Raw genomic sequence first — 19,523 nt, 5'->3', positions numbered from 1 at the left:
GGGATGAGAGCAGTGGATGAAGCACCAGCCTCCTCGTCCTCCCATGAGACGATTCTGAGTTCCATAGTTTCCCAGAGGGTACCCTCAGTGTGGAACTGCAGTTGCCTAGAGCGGTGACCAAGTCATTAGCACCCCCTTCCCTGCCCCTTCTTGTTTCTGCTCCCCACTCCTTCTGGGCTCTTCCTGGGACAATCTAAACAAATGACTGCACCCAAGTCCTGGTCTCAGGGACTACTTTTGGGGATTGCAAAATGTGACGGTTTTTATTTTAGTTTATTTTTCAACTATCGTATTTACCTAAAACAAATTGACAGGTTTAAGCACCTGTCTTCAGAAAAGCCAGCAGCATTTTTTGGAAATATATGCAAAGTAAGATTTGGCCTAAGCCCTTAAAACCTTCCTGAATAGCCGTGCAGCTAAACACCCCTTAGAAGATGGTAATGAGGGAGAAGACCACAGAGCTAGTCGCACTCTTTCCCCTGGATAATACAAACAAGGTAAAGCCAATCCAGATCTCTTTGAAGGAATGGCTGTCATGTTTAATACACTTGGAGCTCTATAAAACTAGAGCCACTATCATAAATGCTTATATAGATATATACTGCTTATTTATAATAAAGTCTCTTGCTTGCTTCAAAATTTAAGGATGATCTTTTTCCTGGTCAGTCATTTCAAGGGAACAATAAAGTAGAAAAGGATGACTTGTTTCGCATATGTCTGTGGAAGAATGAAGAGCATTTATACTTTGAGAGGTTCAGAAAATTCACTGTACAGAATGAACAGCTTATAGACACTGTCTGTGCCATTTTTTTTGGCTGGGGTATTTAAATGCAAGAGCTCCTCCAAACCAAGCAGCTACATGTTCATTCTTGTCCAAACGCCTCTGTCTCTTCTATTGCAAAAAGAAGTTTTCCTTTAGTCGTTCATAACTCTTATATGGTGGTAGATCCACGCGATTCAAACGTGAATGGCTTCTTGGTAACCAGGTGTCTTTGCCAACGTTTTCAATGCAAAACTTTTGAGGCCCATCACTTCCCCTGAGCTCAGCTAATCCCCCTAGAGGTAAACGACAGGTTCCAGTGACGAACTGTAACAGTCGCATTCTTACTTCATTGTCTGTCTCTTCCACAAACTGCCAAAAACAAATGATTTACTTGCTGTTTCTTGTATGGTGTCGATAAACAGTATTTCTCTGCCAATCTACCAAGTCAACCTGCATGCCACACAACATAACCTCCAATTCTTTTTCATCAAAGTACTGTAGCCATTGAAGAGGAACAACTTCATTAAAACCATCAAGGAGGGTGGCGCCTATGGCTCAAAGGAGTAGGGCGCCAGGCCCATATGCTGGAGGTGGTGGGTTCAAACCCAGCCCTGGCCAAAAACTGCAAAAAAAAAAAAAAAAAAAAAAACCATCAAGGAAAGCTTTGGTCTGTTTTTGTACTCCTCGAGAAAAACACCATTCTGTCATTAAACCAATATATTCATCTTTGTTTTCCTCAGTCACCAAGATATTGGAACCTCCCAATTTGAGATCATGTGAAGTAACTTTTCCCCGAATCTCCATGTCAACAGAAAAGTACATTTCTAAGCCACACTCTTCAATGTGTTGACTCTTATCCAGATAAGAGAGTTATAAAATTCAGTGTCAGTAGATTCCAAATCCTTAATAGTAAGTTTATTACTTAGCAGTCGCTTATAGAATGGCAAAGAGAAACCAGTATCAATAAAGTTTCCGTGAAATAGTGCCATAGCAATAAAGCGACCAAGGAAACAGAAGTATGAAAGGTGGTCTGGATTAATGGTTGATGCTGAATTTATTTGCAAACAATAGTTGTTCTTGCCTGCATACTCAAACAAGCAATACATTGGGTTCAAAACTTCATGTGAAAGCAAGGAAAACCATTCTCTTGCTAGGCCACCATAATCAAGTCCTTCTTCTCCTCTAAGTATTACATATAATCACCTCCTCAAGTCATAGGGTTTTAATGCCATAATCTGTTGGAAGGAATCTTCAAGCACTGTCGGGACACATTGATCTTCACATGACTGGGTAGTGCATTAGACTGGCACAAATAACAGAAGTGAGCACGTTTTCACCTAAAGCTGCACTCAGGAGCAATTTGTGAACCACCTTTATTTACGGATGACTTCCCATTGCAAGGATCTTTGAGTATTGTTCTTATGTTATGATCAACCAAGGACCTAACACCTTCACGAGGGTACCTAATTTCCCACCCTCTGGCAGGGGTTCTTCATTCTGTAAACCTTGAGTTCTTGGATCTTCCCACTGGGTTGTTTTTGTGTTATGATTCACAAAGTGAACCCTATCTGTTGAATCCACTCTTTTTTCCCAGCCTGGTGACAAAGGTCCATGTGGATCATTTTCTACAGCTAACACTGAAGCCAAATAGAGGTATCGCGGGTTGAACTGTTGCATAGCACCCTGTGATTGGTTCCGCGGAGATTGCCACTGTTCAAATCCGGACAGATTCCATGGTAGGCCGCTGCCATGTTGTTCTGGTGTTACGATCCACATAATAAACCCTTCCATGATCATCAACTCTTCTTTCCCAACCTGGAGGTAAAGGTTGTGGTCTCTCCCACATGGTAGTTCGAGTGTTATGAGCCACACAGTAGGTTCTACCATGAAGATCTTTTCTCTGTTCCCCCCTGAGGGCAAAGTCTCTGTGTTGGCATTTCCAGGCTGCTGCCACACAGGTTCCACACACCCATCTGGCTGTCTGAATTTGGCTGCTCCAAAAGCAGAACTTTTTCCAGAATTAGAGGTGTCATGGGCTAATACACTTCTAACTTCAGCTCCCAATTCTGCACTGCTGGAAGGAGTATATTCATCGTTTTCAGAGGAAGTCACTATTTCTTGAACTGGAGGATCTTCGATGGTAGTACTAGTGCAATTTAAAGACAAGGCATATTCTTCCGACACTGTTGGAGTCACGGTGGTGGAAGCATGATCAATTGGTGCAAATGAGGATGATTCTCCGTTAACAGTGTCATTGGCAGGCTCAGATGTGAGTGGTTTGGGAGCTGGTATATTTTGGGGTCTGGCAGCAACCTGAGATGGAGAAGAAGTGTTGTCTCCATTAACTCCACACGAACTGGATGAGATTTGGACCAATGCGTTTGCAGGTACATGGTTACCTAGTCCATTAGTACCCTCAGCAGCCGGCACAGTTAGCTGTTCATCCCATTTTGGATTAGAAGAACTACTAGATTTTGCTGTTTTCTTAATTTCTCCATCTACAACCACTTCTGTATATATTGCTGTTCCAAACCAGGTTTCTTTTCTTTTTTTTTTTTTTTTTTTTTTGGTTTTGTTTTGTTTTGTTTTTTGCAGTTTTTGGCCAGGGCTGGCTTTGAACCTGTCACCTCTGGCATATAGGGCCGGCGCCCTACTCCTTTGAGCCACAGGCGCTGCCCTCAAACCAGTTCCTTTTTCTTTTTAGTTTGGCACTAGAAACAGTTCCTTGTAACTGTAACCTTCCACTGTGGTTGTTACTAGTATCAGACCTTGGTGAAGCAGCAGCCATGTCCCCCAATTCAGCTAAAACAATGTATCAGGAACAGTGCTACACACTGTGGATACAAAGATGAGTGAGACAGTTTCCTCTTTCAAGGAGCTCATAGTCTGGTGAGGAGACAACCACTGTGCAAAGTTGTCGACTTCCAGCAGCCGGGCAGCGACCGCAGCCGCACCTCCTCCTGCGGCGCGCGCCCTTACCCTTCGGCGCCCAAGATCGCCAACTCGCAGGAAGGCGCGGCGGCGGCAACAGCCACCCAAGTGTTGGCCCCGGCAGCCCAGGCCGCCGGCAGACACTCAGAACCTGTACGCTGATCCAGCGGACACGCGACCCTCCCCAGGGGACAGTTTTAAAATGAGACAGTCCACCTAAAAAGCCTAGCACCAGGACTGTCATATAGCAAGTGCCTCTCAGTATGGGCCAGTGTAGCTCTCATCAATACCCTCTTTATGCCATTAACATTGTCACCTTCACCCTCACTGTTGTCATCAAGGAGGGTCAGGGCTGACTAACTTACAGAGGATGGATTTCACCCGTATCTTCCCCCATCAAGTGCAGAAACTGGCAACAGACCCTCAGACCATTTGAGTTCCAGATCACGTGCGCATCAGATGTCCCAGGAACTCATCCTGGGTCTGGCACCTGTCAGGGGCCTGGTTGCAGCTGTTTTTTCTGCTTTTCTGCCTTTGAACTGTAAGGTAGAGGCTCAAGTGTCCCCCCTTGGAGCATGGCCAGGGGAGCCCGCCCCTCTACATGGGCCTGGCAATCCCCCATGGCCGGGCTCCAGCAGGAGGATCCAGTGATTTGCAGAAGGCACTCATTTTCTGGGCCCAGATGGCTGTGCCCCCAGCCCCTCCCCCACCGAGATGTGTGTCCCTCCTGCTCCATGGTCCAGTGATTAAAGCAAACATACTCAAAGCACCCAGTTGCGCCAAATCAAAGGAAAGATGAAGAATGCATAAAACCCCAGCAGTTTAAGTTTCATTTTGGAATATCAAAGGAATATTGAAATATAGGAATATCAAATACCAATTCATTATTTTTTTTAAATGTTTTGCATTTACAGACTCAATTTCAATGGGATAAAGCCTGCTATTTTTAAGCGGCTCCAGTATAATATAAACTTCATTGGTTTTAAAGGAAACAGATTGGAAACTTAGGGCACAGATAGTTTTTTCCCCCTCATTTTTGTGCACAGCTGTGAAAGGTCTCAATTACAGGGAGAACCAGAGATATTCACTAAGTTATGGCTGAGGTCACTGGACCTGGTGCCCAATGCAGGGAAACAGATCAGTGTGGTGTGGTTGCTGCCCTCATGGAAATGCCGTCCTCCCTAAGAAAGGCTGATGCATAGTGCATCACCATGGTTTTCCAGAGCCAACAGGTTGCCTGTATCTGTATTTTCTATTGACTGAGATTATATACTTATTTATTTATTTTATTGATACATAATAGATACACATATTTGAGGGGATCTACGTGTGATATTTTGATACATTCACATAATGTGTAATAATCAAATCAGGGTAATTGGGACATCTATCACCTTGCATCTATCACATTTATCTTTTCTTTATGGTGGGAACATTCGAATTATTTTCTACTAGGCTATTTTGAAATATACAGTAGGTTATTTTTCACTATAATTATTCTACTGATTTATCAAACAGTAGGTCTTATTTCTCCTATTGACATGTGTTTGTTTACCCCTTAATCAACTTCACTGGCTCATGCAACCGTGGGGGCTAAGTCTGAAATCCACACACAGGCAGATCAGCAGGCTAGAAATTTCAGCACGAGTGGGTGTTGCCTTCTCAAGTCCAAAGGGAGTCCAGAAGCAGAATTCTTGCCTCCCCAGAATACCACAGTCTTTGATTTTAAGGCCTTCACAGGAATGGATATGTATCTACACACATTACAGAGGGTAATTTGTTTTACTCAAAGACTACTGATTTAAAGGTTAATTTCATCTAAAAAATACCTTTACAGCCATATCAAGACTGTGTTTAACTAAGCAGCAGGGGACTGTAGACAAGCCATGTTGATATGTTGGTACATAAAATTAACCGTCACCCTGATGGTGAGAAGAAGGATAGGGCCTAGGTGAGTACAGGTTCTGAAAGGATCTTAGGAGTTTTAAAGAAAGTGGGAGGACAAACATGGGCCTTCAGCACTGGGTTCCCAGGGAATACGGCCCAGAAAAATCAAGCAGGCTCTTGTCATTCCCATCTGAATAAAGCTCCATGAGCTGGGTTGGAAAGCTGAAAAAAAAAAAAAAGAATTAATATCAATTTTTCACAAAATCTTTAAAAAAAAAAGAAGAGACGGTAGCCCCTTGCCACTCATGCTATGAGGCTGGTAATTACCCTGATACCCAAACAAAACAAAGATGTTACGAGAAAACTGGAGACCAGTATCTCTTCTGAATATGAATCTAAATCCTAAGTAATAGCCAACATATAAAAAGAATACACCACAACCAAGTGGAATTTATCTCAGAAATGCAAGATTGATTCAGTATCCAAGTCAATTAATGTAATATACCATATCAATAGAACAAAGGACCAAAACTACATGTTGATCTTAATAAGCACGGAAAATTCATTTAACAAAATCTAACTTCTACTTTTTATGATAAAACGTCTCAGCAAACTAGACATAGAAGGGTTCTTCCTCCACCTGATAAAGAACATCTATGAAAATCCCAGAGTCAACGTTGTATGTAACAGTGAAGGCTTGAATACCTTTCTGCTATGATCAGGAGTAAGAGAACGACCTCTGCTCTTGACAATTCTATTCAACATTATCCTGAGGCAGGATCCATTAGAGAAGAGAATAATGTAAAAGTCATTCAGATGAGTAAGGAAAAGGTGAACGTCATTCAGATTAGGAAGGAAAGGGTAAAACTATATTTGCAAATGACACGATTTTTCATATCAAAATCTCAGCTAATCTTCTGAAAATTTATTAAGACCAATAAACAAATTCAGCTAGGTTGCAGGGTAGAAGACCAATATACAAAAATTAATCTGAATTTCTATGCATTAGCAATAAACAGCCTGAAAATGAAATTAAAAACTAACTCCAGGCCAGACACAGAGACTCACATCTGTAATCCTAGTGCTTTGGGACATGGAGGTGGGTAGATTGCCTGGGCTGAAGAATTCGAGACCAGCTTGAGCAAGAGTGAGACCCTGTCTCTAAAAATTAGCCAGACGTTGTGGTGGGTGCCTGTAGTCCCAGCTACTCAGGAGGCTGAGGCAAGGGGATTACTTAAGCCCAAGAATTTGAGGTTTCTGTGAGTTATGAGGCAATAGCACTCAACCCCAGGGCACAGAGTGAGACTGTCTTAAAACAAACAAACAGAAAACTCCTCCATTTACAGTATCATCAAATAGAAAAAAAGAAAAACTTAGGGATAAGTTTAACAAAAGAAGTGTGAAATGTGAAATGCTCTGAAAATGACAAAACATTCTTAAAAGAAAGTAAAGACCTAAATAAACGGAAAGGCAGCCTACATTTATTGGAAGACTTAACATTGTCAAGATGGCGATACTGCACAAATTGCTCTATGAATTTCATGCAATTCCTATCAAAATCTCAGCTATTGGTGAGCTGAGTGTAAAGTTTATATGGAAATTTGAGGGACCCAGAGCCAAAACAATCTTGAAAATAAAGAAACAAGTTGGAATATCCATACTTCCTGATTGAAAAACTTACTATAAAGCTATAATCAAGATACGGTGGTCGTGGCATTAGAACAGACACATGGGTAGACCAATGGAATAGAATCGAGAGTCTAGAAATAAACTGTTACCTTTATAGTCAGTTTGTAACAAGGGTACCAAGACAATTCAATGGGGAAAGGTAATCTCTTCAATACATAGCGCTAACTGGATATCCACATGCAGAAGAATGAAGTTCGACCCCTGCCTCACACCAGATCCAAAAATCAACTCAAGATGAATCAAAGACCTAAATGTAAGGGAAAAAACTATAAACCTCTTAGAATATAGGGGTAAATTATTGTGAATTTGAATTAAGCAAAGCCTTCTTAGATGTGAAGCCAAAAACACAAATGACCAAGAAATAAATAGAAATTTGTAAAAATTAAACAATTTTGTAACAGCAAAAGACATCATCAAAAATAGTAAAAGCACAACACATAGAATGGGAGGCAATACCTGCAAATCATAGATTTGCTAAGGGTCTTGTATTTTGAATATAAAGGATACTCATGATTCAGTAACAAAGAGACAAAGAACCTGATTAGGAAATGGACCAAGAATTTAAACCAGCAGTTCTCAACCTGATCTACAGTTACAAAGTAGCAACGAAAATAATTTTATGGTTGGGGGTCACCACAACATGAGGAACTGTATTAAAGGGTCACAGCATTAGGAGGCATTAGGAAGGTTGAGAAGCACTGATTTAAACAGACATTTCTCCAAGGAAGAAATGTGAGTAAGGCAATGAGCACAAGAAAGATGCTCAACCTCATTGCTTACTGGGGAAATGCAAATCAAAACCACAGTGAGATATTGCTTCACATCTGGGATGAAAACCTCATCGTGCACGGCTGGTGGCATTCTAAAATGGTAGCACTGTCCTGGCAGCTCCTCAGGTGGTTAAACGTGTAAGTCACCATATGACCCAGAGGTTCCACTCCTAGGTATATGTAGTATACCCAGGAAAGATAACATATATCCACACAAAAACTTGCATATGAATTTTCCTAACAGCATTATTCCTAATAACCCAAAGTGGAAAAAGCCCAAATGGCCATTAAGTGGTGAATGAATAAACAAATATGACATATCTGTACTATACTATTAGGCTACAAAAGAAATGAACCTGGGAAACACTATGGTAAGTGAAAGAAGCCAGTTGCGAAAGACTTCAGCTGGCGTGATCCCATTCACATGGAATGCCCAGGATAGGCAAATCTATAGAGATGGTAGATAGATACTGGCTGGGAATGGGGACAGACTTGCATCTTTCTCTGGAGGAGGATGTGGGATCTTGGGGCAAAGGGACAAAGCTGTCAACCTCAGTAGTTCCTCAGGGTGCCAAGAGACATTTGGTAAGAGCTGAGTAGGGGGGTGGGGAGCAGGTACTGTAGCTCAGTGGTTAGGGTGCCGGCCACATGTACCAGGGCTGGCAGGTTCGAAACTGGCCCAGGCCTGCTAAGCAACGACAACTAAAACAAAAAATAGCTGGGTGTTGTGGTGGGTGCCTGTAGTCCCAGCTACTTGGGAGGCTGAGGCAAGAGAAACGCTTAAGCCCAAGAGTTTGAGGTTGCTGGGAGCTGTGATGCTACGGAACTCTACTGAGGGCGACAATAGTGAGAACTCTGTCTCAAAAAAAAAAGAGCTGAGTAGGGGCTTAAGGCCCAAGACTCAGGATGTCACTGCACACTGTGCTGTCTGGGGACCCATAAGAGTCATTCTGAGAGGGCTCTGGGCCTCTAGAAATGGAGAGACCTATCTTATTCATATTGTGGTTCAGGGTCAAAGGGCTCTGCAAGGCGCTGGTAGACACATGTCCTCAGCCAGGCCTGGAAATCTCTGCAGAAGCCTCTGAACTGAGGCTTCCTAGGACCATGGCAGAAGGGCAGAAGCCTTCTAGTGCCTGCTGGGAGATTACTACCTTCTTGTTTGGGAACACTTAGAGGCAAAGGGAGGTAGGTAGTGAAGAGGAAGGATAGAAGGAGGGAGGGAAAAAGCCAAGGGGAGAGAAAGAGAGAGAGTATTCATATGATGGATCTCTAAGGTACTAGCTGTGTGGTGCTGGGTCAGATTCTTAATTAACTTACTTAACTTTAATATTATCATGTTATAGATAACATTATATAGATGTTTCTGGAGCACTTACCACATAGGGAGTCCTGGAGATGGAGAGGGTAAAGCCACAGACCCTGCCCCTAGATACCCTTGCTATCTTGTCCAGTGGTGGAGTTAGACATATACATGGATCATCTTAGTGCAGTACTGTATGTTTCTCTCAGTCTTTCTTGCTAGAAGCTTCTAGAGGGTAGGATGCTGGCTCTCTGAGCCTTGCATCAGCAACTGTGCCTGGTTCCTTTCCTATGCCTAGTACACGTTCGCTGAGTATAAATGAATTGAGTTTGTGTTGTGACTGGAGGTACAGACGGTTTCAGCTGGAATGTTCAGACTAGGCACATTTGGAGAGCGCTCTCAGCCTCCTTCTCTCCATCTCTCAGGCGAGGGCTGGAGCCGGGGACTGGCAGGCTGGTCCTTGCCGATGCTGTTCAGTGGTTACTCCCCAGGGACACGTGGAGCCCAGCAGCCTACTTCAGCTGCTCCCGTGGGGGCTTTTCCCTGGCTGAGGCTTGGTGGGTTGGAAAACAGGAGACAGTGTTGAATGGACATGGCTTTTCCACTTTCCCCTGAACGCGACACTTTCTGTTGGCCTGGAGGGCACAGAACTGATGTCCTCACTCTTTCACCCTGGGGGCTTTGGGAATGTGAGCTGCAGCCTGACCGAGGGACATGCTCTGGGATTCTGCTGTGTTCTGGGGATGTTTTCTCAGACCCCCTCGCCCCCGGCCACTTTGTGCCTCTGCCCCAGGGTCCTCTGCCCCAGACCTGGTTGTAGCCTTACTCTGAGCCAGTGTCCTGGAAGTCCTGTGGAGGCAGACACAGGGAGGCCAGGCGGTCCAGTGAAAGGCGTACTGTCTCCAGGGGGCCTACATTCAAATCAGGCTCTGGGACTCACCTGTCAGGTGACTATGACCAGGGAACCACTCAGTCTCTCCCTGCTCGTCAGCTGGCTGGGAGTAAACCCAGGATCAGCGAGGCAATCCTGTAAAAGTGCTCGGCACGCTCCCCCGTGCTGTGCAAATGCCAGTGGACTGTTACTGAGCCCTCTTTGGTTCTTTGTGCTCAGCCGCCCTGGAGAAGGGGTGGCAAGAAGGGCGTGGATCCAATGAAGCATTAACCGTCGTGGACAGCATCTCCACTCTCACTCAAGTGGCCCCATTTCAACCTGCTTTGCCTCCCTACCTCAAGGATGTTCCCGTGAAATGACAAATATGTAAACACAACTCCCCCTCCAAACCCAGGTTATCCAAAATCCACAATCTGGGTGAATAAAACAACTTCAGCCCTCTGGGAGTTGCTGGGGTTGCTCACAAGCTCAAGACAAAATATATGTATGTGTTTCAGATTTGTTTTATGTAGATGGAAAAAGAATCATGTTGGTTTTAACTTCATAAGGCTGGAGCTCAAGCTCCAAATCTGCATTTTGAGATAAAACGGGGCTGTTACCAAGGCAGGCCATCTCCTGGAGAGGCTTCAGACGGAGCCTGGCAGCCATAATTGTGGACTGCAATGGAACAGAGATGTTCCAAGAATGTTCCCAGCCACTGTGATTGCATCAGCCCTCTCTCTGGGAGCTCAGCCTGAGGCTTCCGACCACAGGGCAGCTGCTTCCCCTGTAGAGAGCAGGCTAGGCTTTCCAGAGCTTTGCCTACAGTCCCTAAGTTGGGGGTGTCTCTGCCCCCCTCCATGGCTGCCAACCTAGTCCACCTTTGTCACAAAGGAAGGGAAGTTGGGGCTCCTAGGTCTATTAATATCACCGAAGTCAGAAAGAGGAAAGATGGTGTCAGGAACAGGAACTCGGTTTCCCCTGGGGGAAAGCTAGGAATGCCCTTTGCACCTCCTGGGAAAGAACTTCTTCCCAAAGACTTCTATGGCCCTGAACCCTCCATCTCAGAGACAAGGGGACTTCTTAGGACATGCATAGAAATATGTATCTTTCCTTTCTCACCTCAGAAACGCTGGATAAAGAATGAACTGTAAAGGCCATTGATAAATGACTGTCTTCAGACACTGAAGCATTGGGATATCCAAAAATTGTGATGTCAACCAGGATTTCATGGCCCTAAAGAGCCACAGAGATGGGCCCCAAGTTCCCCTCCACATTCTGTGTAAACACAGTGCCCATCCACAGTTTCTGGGGTCCCAGGGAAGGTATGTTCCCCCATGGCCCTCAGGCTCAGAGCTGCTACCTGTGCTCACGTGACCAAGTTTAGCGGCTGTTCCTCTGTTTCACACATGCACCCATGGCCCTCGTGGACCTGAGTCGCTTCTCTTGGTTTACACACATGCATGCACAGCCACACACATACCCATAGTCCCATGGCCTTTTCAGTGCGTGCCAGATTTTACAGAGAGGCATTTGCTTATATATAAAAGCGCTTTAAATTAAATACAGCAGAACCTCTGTTGTCCACCCAAGGAATTGTAACAAACTGGGCAACATATGGAGGTGGTCAACATAGAAACTAGGCCTATTATACTGATACATACATGTTGTGCATGTCTGGTCTATGAAAATTAGGTCAATTTAAGGAGGTGGTCAATGTAGAGAGGTGGTCAGCTATGGAGGTTCTACTGTATTAGTTATTTCGGCATATAAATTTGGGGGTGACCACAGCTTAGCCCATAACGTCTAGCCAACTTGCTAAACTCCCTTGCTAAAAGTGATAAATTTCTGCACAGATTCGTTTAGGCTTTCCCTCCACACGGACAAGAGCATCATCTGCAAGGGATGACACTCCTGCTTCTTCCTTTCCAAATTTACTCCCTTTTATTTATTTATTTATTTATTTGTTTAAATTTCTGCATTGCCTAGGACAACCAGTAAATGTTAAATAGAAGTAGTGACAGAAATTTTTGTCTTACTCTTGATTTTAAAGTGAAGTATCCTAATGTTTTATCATTATCATTGGGTAGAATATTTTATACAGGGTTTTGGCAGATACTCTTTGCCAACTTAAGTAAATTCCCTCTATAGTTGGAATTGAATTTCATCAAATGCTTTTTCTGCAAATGTTGAGATCACTAGAAGGTTTGTTTCCTTTAAGCTGTTAACATGATGAATTTTCCTACTATGTTTTCTAATGCTGATTCTGCCTTGTGTGTTTGGAAATAGTCTCAGTTTAATCTTGGTTTATTTTCTTTCTTATACACTTTAGGATTCAGTCCATGAGTATCTTATTTAGTATTCTGTTCATGAATGATATTGACTTATAATTTCCCAACATTTAGCAGTTTAAAACAATAAGCATTTGTTATCTCACATGGGTCAGGAATGCGAACCTGTCCACGGCTACTGTCTCATCTGAAGGCTCAACTGGAGGGAGATCCTCTTCCAGACTCATGGGGCTTCTGCCTCTTCCTGGCTGTGGGCCAGGGGTTTCCTTAGTTTCTCATCATCTGGGCCTCTCCACAGAGCTGCCTCCCAGTATAGGCAGCTGGCTTTCCCCACAGAAAATGATGCAGAGAGCCCATACCCAAGATGAAAGCCACAGTCTTTTAAAAATAATTTAATCTTGAAGGTGCCATTTTATTATTTTTGCTGTGACCCAGTGAAGTGAGTCACTAAATCCAACCCATGCTCACAGGGAAAGAATGACACTAGGGTTTGCAATGCCAACAGGCAGGATCACTGGGGCCATCGTGGAGGCTCCCTGCCACAGGAGGGAGGAGAATCCCCACAGATGGCCATTTCTTCCTCCACTGAGGTCCCCAGGAGCAAAACCCCACACTCTCCTCCCTCCCCTTCTCTCAACAAAGAAGCAGGAGCCTCAGGGTTAGACCGCTGACAGCATTCACTACCCCCATGACTCTGGGAAAATCATTTAAACTCATTCTCCTTCCTGGGTGGAAATTGTTTTGGTATTTAAAAGAACTCAAATGTGACAGATTAGCCTTAGATCGAGTCTATAAAGTAAAGGCAGAACAAAGAGACTATGGAAGGACTCTACATAAAGAAATGGGTCAGGAATTGCTACTGAGAAGGAAAGAAAAAGAGAAGGGTCCCTCCAATTCATACGTTGAAATATTAACCTTCAGTGTGGCCATATTTGGAGATAAGGCCTTTAATGAGGTTATTAAGATTAAATGAGGTCATAAGGCTGGGACTCTAATCCAATAAGACTAGTGCCCTTATAAGAAGAAGAAAAGACACCAGAGCTCTCTCTTTTTCCACATGCACATAGAAAAGGCCCTGAGAGAGCAGAGTGAGAAAGCAGCCACCTGCAATCCAAGGAGAGAGGCCTCGCACCAAAGCTAAGCTGGAGGCACCTTAATCTTGGGCTTCTCGTCTGCAGAACTGTGATAAAACACATTTCTGTTCTTTAAGCCACCCAGTCTGTAGCATTCTGTCAGAGCAGCTTTTGCAGACCACTAAACTACCTATAAAAGTAATATATGCAAATATTGATTTCATTTCTATATTATCAGCAGTGAACAGTGAGAAAATGAAATAAAAAGATAACATTTGCAACAATAAGAAAAATTGAAGAATAGGATAGAGAATAAACAAAACAGTTCAAGACAAACTGGGAAACTATAGAAATGTATTGAAAAACAATAAAAATACTATGAATAAATAAATGGAGAGACACAACATTTGTATGCACAGGACAAGATAGCATCTTATAGACATTAATTCTTTCCAAATGGATTTATTGATTCAAAGTCATTTCTATCAAATTGTTAGACATTTTCTTTTTTCCTATGCTTTTTTTTCTTGCAAGAGATTTGACAGCTGATTTTAGAATTTATGCCAAAGATCCAAAGACCAAGATTAGCAAAGAACTTTGTGAAGACGAAACAGCAGTTGGGATGACTTGCCATGGCAGGTATTCAGGATATAATATGATTATAATAAAGACAATGCTGGGTATGTACAAGGATAGACAAGTAGACCAAGGGAACAGAAACAATATCCAGAAACAGACTATCCCAATGTGCAGACCCGGTATGTGGCAAGTTACTGGGAAGAGTGGGGGAGTGGGGTGGGGGAAGAAATGTTGCATTGGTCAGTAAATGGGGCTAAGACAACTGCGAAGTCATAATGGGCAAAAAGAAATGGGCCCCAACCCCACACCATAAAAAGCAACTCCAGATGAACCAAGGACTTGAACATGACATTGAATTCTCACATTTTTGAATAAAACTTAAGATAAAATTTGGTGAAGTTAATGTTATCAATCTCGTTTGTGAGTTTGGAATTCATCTTTAAGAACTTTGTTCCGGCTCGGCACCTGTGGCTCAAGTGGCTCAGGCACCAGCCACATTCACCTAAGCTGGCAGGTTCGAATCCAGCCCGGGCCTGCCAAACAACAATGACAGCTGCAACCAAAAAATAGCCCGGCATTGTGGTAGGCGCCTGTGGCCCCAGCTACTTGGGAGGCTGAGGCAGGAGACTTGTCTGAGCCCAGGAGTTGGAGGTTGCTGTGAGCTCTGATGCCACAGCACTCTACCCAGCTTGAGGCTCTGCCTCAAAAAAAAAAGAACTTTGTTCCAACTCAGAGTTTGTAAAGATATATAGAAGTTTTGATTATCAAAGATTTTATGGAAAGTGGAAAGACAAATCACAAACTATGAAAGATTTTTATAAAATGCAATTGACAAAAAGTTGTTTCTAGAACATCACCATTCAATACAAATACAATAGAAAGTGTATATAGTTTAATTATTATAGTTTGATTATTTTTAGTAACCAAAGTAAAGTAACAAAGAAAAAAAGACATATTACTTTTAAAAGCATGAAATAATATTTAATTTCCTTAGGGATTTTTTTTTATTAAATCATTTGTACATAGATCACAAATACATTTATGCCACTACGGGAATCAATGTGTTGATTATTTGTACAAATTAGAGTGCTTACATCCTACTAATCAACATAACCTTCACCTCACTTACCCAATTATAGGATTAAGACATTTGTGTTCTACACCTCATAGATCCAACTTGTACTTGCAATCTGCTCCATAGATGTGGTCCCCCTACTAACTCTCCCTCTATCTACCCATCCCCCACCCTTTCTCTCTCCCTTTCCTTCCCTCCTTCATCCTAGGCTATAGACATATTAATTTTAATATTAATGTTAATATATAAGGTATGTAATAAAGTGCATAATAGAGAATATTAATTTACACTGTGTCAGTTTTTAAATGTAATTAAAATGAAATACAATTAACCTTTCAGTTTCAGTAGCACTGGTCACATTTCCCACACAGTGGCTGAGCTTTTGCTCACTATCATCCACAGGTCCAACCTTTGGAATGAAGATTACATTTTTAATAATTCAGACACATATCCTTTCTCAATTTCCTGTGCTTAGAGAACAAGATCAGAGTTATTTTATTCTGTAAGTTTAAACATTTATTTTTAAAGCAATACTATAACTTTAATAAAACTTTGAACATAGAAGAAAAAAATCACCCATCCTACTTCTCTGGATATGCCCACGTACTTTGCACACACCCTCCACACCACAGGCCTTGCAAGGGGGGCATCTGCACAGGCACAGTCTTGTTGCTTGTTGACATCAGACTAGGTTGAGCTCAGCCCTACTTGCCTTCCCGGAACCCCACACCTTTCCTCAGTACCTGTGTCAGTGCATCTTAACTATCTTCTACACATATACAGAGTGTGCTCAAGAAATATTTGTTGAAAAGTGAGCTCTGCAGCCCTGCTGCTTCTATTTTTAAAAGTCTCTTATGTCAACCCACGTTTCTAGTTTGCAGCATTGTCTCCAGAGACTGACCAGCGTCCCATGGCGTCCTGTTCTCCCAAGGCACCGGCGTGTAATGAAAAGCTGTACATGTATTACTTTATAGACAGCTCTGCAAAGAACATCTGCACACAGTCTTATCTTCTGTCGAATTATGTCTTGGCATACTGTGTCAAAGGTGGTAATCCCAGCCCAGAGCCGGGGATTATATTTACAGCTCTTGAGATATGTGGTAGGTTGCCAAGTTGCTTTCCAAAATGTGGTGCCAATTCCCCCTGCCAGCTGGCCCCGGGTTACAACATAACAGGGTCAGCTATTTTGCCGGCAGTTTGTCTACTGTTAAAACGTTTTCTTTTGCTAAGGAAAGTGGATTGGTTAAGGATTGCACTTAGTTACATGTTTATATCTTGTTTCATCAGGCTTGCATGTCTTTTTGGCTTCAAAGCATAGAAAATAATCGCCCCTTCAGGACCTGTGAAATATTTGATTCCCTTTTATTGCTGGGCTTTTTGGGGATAAGTTAAGTTTTAGGTATAGCTTTTTTCTTGGAAAAAAATTTAACAGCATTGCAGAAAATTTTGAAATAAAGAGAAAAAAATTGTTCACGATCCTACACGCCATCAGAGCCACTATCTTTCTTTGTAGTCCCTTTCAGTATTTTTCCATAGGCATACAGATTTTGCGTAGTTTTAGTCATGAGTGGAAATGATTCTACATTCTGCTTTCTCTCATAACATAGTAGCATACACACGGTTCCAGCCCTCACATTTTCTTAAGAATAATCTTAATGGCTGCATAGTATTTCGTTGAGTGAACACACCCTGTAAATTGATTAACCTCTCTTCTTTTTAGATACTTAAGTTGCTTTCAACTTTTTGCCATTATAAATAATTCATCAATAAACATTTTTATAAGGGCATGAAATCTTTTGAGGTTGTGTCTTTAGAGTCCCAGAGCCATCGTTTTGGTAAAGAGCTCTCAGCAAACAGGCATATTTGCCTGCCCAGTACCACTCTCCTCTTCCTCCTTATAAACAAAACCTCTCACTATGTTCAGAGTGGCAATGCCCCCGGTTTAAAATGCCTTTCCCAAATTCTCAGAAAGACGATTCATACTGCCCTTTCACTCAGTGATGAGCAAATAGCAGCCTTCCTCTCTAGGCTACTAGGAAAACTATTGCTTTCTGGCTTAAAAAAAGAATGATTTTGAGAGCAGGAGGATGGAGGTCACTTCTAAACGGGAAAGGCAGATGGAGAGAAAGACCCAGGCCACCGATGTCATCCTGAATGATACATCAGCTCAGGACCCTGTGTCTGAGTTCTTGGAATATTTCTAATGAGTTAATAATGCTTAAAGATATTTTAGAACACCATATTATAAATCCTCATATTTCTCAGCAAGAATGGAGCATGGATGAAGTTTAGGAGAGAAAAAGAACAAATGCTAAATATCTATTAGGTATTCACCAAATGTCTTATGCACAATATATCCCTTACCCATTGCTGTGGTCTGAATATCTGTGTCTCCCCAGAATTTATGTGTTGAAATCCTAACCTCCAACGTGATAGCATTAGGAGGTGGGGCCTTTGGGAGGTGACTAGTGCCTTTGCAAAAGAGGCTAGAGGGAGTTTCTTTGCCCCTTCGCTCCTGTGAGGACACAGCTACAAGGTACCTGCCATCTATGAAGCAAAGAGTGAGCCTTCACCAGACAGTAAATCTGCTAGTGCCTTGATCTTGGATTTCCCAGACTGCAGAACTACCAACAATAAGTTTCTGTTGTTTATAAGATACCCAGTCTGGAGTATTTTATTATAGCAGTATTGAGACATCTATTATGGGCATCTAATTAGGTAGGTATTATTATCCCCATTTTAAAGATTAATCAGTGGCCTAGAGAGCTTAAATAATTTTTCCAGGTCTCAGGATTATCAAATGGCAGAGCTAGGACTAAAACCCAGATCTGTGTAACTAGCAGTTCCATGATCTGTCTGTTTTGATTAGAAGCCTGGCTACAGTGTGGAGGGAAAGGGGAATTCCACTCATTCAGAAAAAACTGCCCCAGGTTCAGAAGGTGGAAGCAGAGACACACAGGGGACTTGCTTTGGAGCCATCAGGCAACGTGCAGATCTGAGTTCACCAAACTCGTGTTTACAACTATGCCCCACTTCTGGTTTTAACGTTTCCCTTTTAGTCAACATTTCTGTTTTGTGATTTCAAGAGCAATAAATGTCTATTGCAGAAAATTTGGACAATGAAATAAAAAAATCAAAATCATTCAGAATCCCATACCCAGAGTTAACCTCTATAAACATTTTAGTATATTTCCCTCCAACTTTTTTTGTTTTGGACACAGAGTCTTGCTGCATTGCCTGGGCTAGATAGAGTGCAGTGGTGTCATCCTAGCTCACCATAACCTCAAATGCCTGGGCTAAAGCAATCATCCTGCCTCAGCTTCCCAAGTAGTTGGAAGAAGAGGCACTTGAAACCATGTCTAGATAAATTTTCTAATTTTTATAGCGATATGGTCTCATTCCTGCTCAGGCTGATCTTGAACTCCTGGCCTCAGGCTATTTTCCCATCATGGCTTTCCAAAGTGCTGGGGTTACAAGGGTGTGCCACCATGCCTGGCCTTTCCTTCCAATGTTTTTTGTCTACATTGGTATTATTGACATATTTACATATAATTTTGCTTCCGCATTTATAATAGTGCTAGGATATTGAATATTTAGCAAAACATATTTGATAAATAGGTAAGCAAATGTGTCATTTGTATCCCAGATGTTAGCAGACTGCCTAGCACACACTTACCATCAAGAAATCTTTGTTGGGCTCGGTGCCTGTGGCTCAAGCAGCGAAGGCACCAGCCACATACACCTAAGGTGGCGGGTTCGAATCCCCAGCCCGGGCCCGCCAAACAACAATGATGGCTGCAACAAAAAATGGCCAGGCGCTGTGGCGGGCACCTGTAGTCCCAGCTACTTGGGAGGCTGAGGCAGGAGACTCGCTTGAGCCCAGGAGTTGGAGGTTGCTGTGAGCTGTGATGCCATGGCACTCTACCCAGGGGGACAGCTTGAGGCTCCGTCTCAAAAAAAAAAAAAGAAAAAGAAATCTTTGTTGAAGGAATGCAGAAGAAAATGAAATCTTTTTAGTCTCCACTTGTAGCCTGGCTCATAGTAGCTTCATATAAAAATTGAGGAAAGCAATTAAATGCAGTTTATCTGTAGAATTTTGTCAAAAACATATTCTTTATTAATAACTCATTATTGCTACTATTTTTAATGGCTCTATGATATTTCACCACTTCATCTTTATTGGTCCCCTATTGTTGAATATTTAAAAGATTTTTAATTTTTTATTATTACATAAAAGATTATGATTAACATCTATGTGCATGACTTTTGGTACATATTTTAAACAGATTCTCCG

At 42.4% G+C, this 19,523-nt stretch overlaps 1 pseudogene across 1 annotated transcript; it reads right to left on the bottom strand.

The window, feature by feature from the left end:
- Positions 1-283: 283 nt before the first annotated feature.
- LOC100961092 lies at positions 284-3,261 on the bottom strand (annotated as a pseudogene). The gene is made up of 3 exons (XR_002772510.1): positions 3,232-3,261; positions 1,414-3,178; positions 284-1,311 (listed from the first exon to the last, which is right to left on the bottom strand). The product of XR_002772510.1 is annotated as an NEDD4-like E3 ubiquitin-protein ligase WWP1 pseudogene (transcript).
- Between the last annotated feature and the right edge of the window lie 16,262 nt (positions 3,262-19,523).

This window comes from Otolemur garnettii, unplaced genomic scaffold, assembly GCF_000181295.1.
Source record: "Otolemur garnettii isolate 467f Iridium unplaced genomic scaffold, OtoGar3 scaffold00020, whole genome shotgun sequence".
In the NCBI taxonomy this organism is placed as follows: Eukaryota; Metazoa; Chordata; class Mammalia; order Primates; family Galagidae; genus Otolemur; species Otolemur garnettii.
This window is presented reverse-complemented; position numbering and strand designations above follow the sequence as displayed.